This window comes from Tenrec ecaudatus, chromosome 12 (genome assembly GCF_050624435.1).
Source record: "Tenrec ecaudatus isolate mTenEca1 chromosome 12, mTenEca1.hap1, whole genome shotgun sequence".
Taxonomy (NCBI): Eukaryota; Metazoa; Chordata; class Mammalia; order Afrosoricida; family Tenrecidae; genus Tenrec; species Tenrec ecaudatus.
In genome coordinates this window covers 43,322,703-43,325,681 of record NC_134541.1, presented here as the reverse complement: position 1 = coordinate 43,325,681, position 2,979 = coordinate 43,322,703, and the positions used below count along the sequence as shown (strand labels likewise).

Genomic DNA, 2,979 nt, shown 5'->3' with positions numbered 1-2,979 from the left:
TAGTCAATCTTATAAAATTAAATATTTCATGACACCATTATTATAAAGGTCAAAAAAATTTTTACACCACAGAAAAAGACGTTGAAGTCTATGATGAGGCCAGGGAAAGAGGTGAGAGAAGTGGAGTGGGACAAGAGGGGAATGGGGGAGGATGGGGGTTGGAGAGAATAAAAATGAAGAAAGAGAAAGAACCACATAAGCCAGGATTCACTGCAGCACTGTAACTGTTTATACGCTACCGGCTGTGCAACTAGATACGCACATTGTATCCTTTGTATTTCTTATATTCCTCAAATAGAAGGGAAATATTTTTTAAATAAGGTAATAAAATTTAAATTTTAAAAAGAAAGTGAAGGGTCAGAGCCTTCAAAACACAGATTCCTTAACCATCTTTATTAGTCTGGGTACTTTAGAGAAACAAATTCACAGACACTCATATATAAGAGAGAGTTTTATATAAAGGGTAAGTGCACATCGAGAAAACACCCCAACCCAGTGCTGCCCAAGCCCACAAGTCCAACATTAACCCACAGGCCTGACACCAATCCACAAAGTCCTCCTCCATCTCACAAAACAGATGCAAGGATACAGACTGCAAGAGGAAAGCCGAATCAGTGAACGTGTAAGCACCTCAGCACAGGTGTCTCCACACAGCTGCTCCAGCACCCAGGACTACATCAGGGTAAGTCCATGTGGCTTCTCCTCGGGGATGTCTTGCAGGAAGTGAGCCTTGCTAACTGAAGCAGGGAACTGGCTAAGGCAGCTGCACCCTGGTCTGACAATCACAAAGCAAGAGGCCCAAGAACTAGAAAGGCGAGGCTCACGGAGCCATTTATCCTTTTGCCCTTCACTTAACCCCACGAGTTTATCGGCCAGGTTGGCACAATTAACTACCTCACCATGTAAACATTGGTGTGAGTGATTATAAAAGGCGGAACATAGAATTAGAACTCGCTTAAATTGTTTTGTGACACACAATCTAGTATCAAACAAACAAAAAGAAAGTGAGAGTGGAATTCAAGGTATCAATCAAGTCACAGGCTGACAATGGGCTGTTCAGATGATCCCTGGCTTGGGGTGTGGCCTTTTTAAAAGATACACACCGAGAACTTCTTTATTTCTTGCCCTTCCTTCTGATTGACTGGGTCCTCGGTTTTATGATTGGCACTGGCAGCCCAAGCAACCTGCAGAGTCTGGGAGCTAGGAAAGTCACTCCATGTTCCTGCAGACCTTGGATCCATATGATGCTGCATCCACCAGCCTGTGGTTTCCCAGCTTCTCACTTCACTTTCTGCTTCATCACCAGTAGCTCAATATCCTAGGAATTAGTGAACTGAAATGAACTTGCATTGGCCATTTTGAATCAGAAAACAATATAATTTACTATGACAGGAATAACAAAATCAAGAGTATTGGCCTGGCACTGATTGCCAGAAAGGAGCTTGCTAAATTCATCATGAAGTGCAAGGCTATCTGGGATCAGATTTGATCTATCCAGCTTCATGGAAATCAATCAATACAATCATTATTCAACTTTACGCCACCAACCACAAAGGTTAGCAACGAAGAAATTGAAGAATTCTACCAATGACTTCAGTCAGAAATTGATCAGATGTGCAATCAAGATGCCTTGACAGTTATTGGTGACAGGAATGTGAATGTTTGGAAAGAAGAGGAACTATAGGTGGAAACTGGGCTTGGTGATAGAAATGAATCTGGAGAACACATGATAGAGTTTTGCAAAGCCAACAACTTGTTCATAGCAAATGCACTTTTTCAACAACACACAAAGTGGCTACACTCAGGGACTAGATGCATTTGAATGGTGCTGGAGAAGAATACTGAAAGCATCTTGGACTGACAGCAGGACAAACCAAACTGTCTTGGATGAAGTAAGGTCAGAATCCTCCTTGGAGGTAAGGATGCTTTACATACTTGGAACATATTTTCAGAAGGGACCAGTCTCTGCAGAAAGACATGTTTGGTAAAGTGGAAGGGTGGCAAAAAGAGGAAGACCTTCCGGCACCAGAACTATTATGAAGATGGGGCAGAAGTGTGGAGTGTTTCATTCTACAGTACACAACGTCATCACTATGGATCAGAGCCTGGGTGAAACCTAACAACAACAACAACAACACCATGCTGCTGTGCACCTTATTACATCATATATATTCCTTGGGAAGATGTGTGTTCAGATTTTTGTCCTTGTTTCAAAATATCTTATTATTGAGTTTTGTGACTTCTTTATTTATTCTGACTACAAATACCTCATCAGACATGTTTTATAAAAATATATTTTCCTAGTCTGTGGGCTATATTTCTTCTTTAAAAATTTTTTTTATGGAGCGTGAATGCAGTCCCCTGCTACCACAAATTATGCACAAGTTTCGCACATTTGTGGGCATCACAGGGGTCGGCACATCCGGGGTGCAACAGGTGAGCCTCGCCCTGGGAAAGGCATGTTCCTCATCATGCCCACCCCCCCCCTTGGCAGGTAAGTATAGATACTTCGGTTTTTTAAGTATCATTCATAGAGTTTAAATTTTAGTAGTAGGATAAGTTTACCATTTTTTAAGGATTTTAAAACATCTCTGTTTATATTATGTTAATTTTTGTATAGGTCAAATTTTGTTGATATTCAATTGTTCTAGCTTCATTTTCGGAAAATACTTTAAAACTCAGATGCCATTTAAAAAGATTTATGTAGATCTTTGGAGTAGCAATATAAACCAAAATTACATTTATAAAGACTTTAAGACTAATAGAATGAACCTCCACCTGGTCCTACACCATCTTCACAGTTGTTCTTCTGTCTGAACCTGGGGTCACAGCCACGGAGACCTCCATTTCATAGAGGACCTTCCTGTTTGGCTGCTCCTGTACGATACCAGCATGATGTCTTTCTCCAGGGACCTGGTCTCTCCTGACAACACATCCAAAGTAAATGAGGCTAAGTCTCTCCAGCCTTGCTTTAAGGAG

General features: G+C 41.1%; 1 non-coding gene across 1 annotated transcript; it reads right to left on the bottom strand.

Moving 5' to 3' along the window:
- Positions 1–2,340: 2,340 nt before the first annotated feature.
- Positions 2,341–2,502, bottom strand: LOC142423479 (U1 spliceosomal RNA). The gene has a single exon (XR_012779126.1). It is a non-coding gene; the product is annotated as a U1 spliceosomal RNA (small nuclear RNA).
- Between the last annotated feature and the right edge of the window lie 477 nt (positions 2,503–2,979).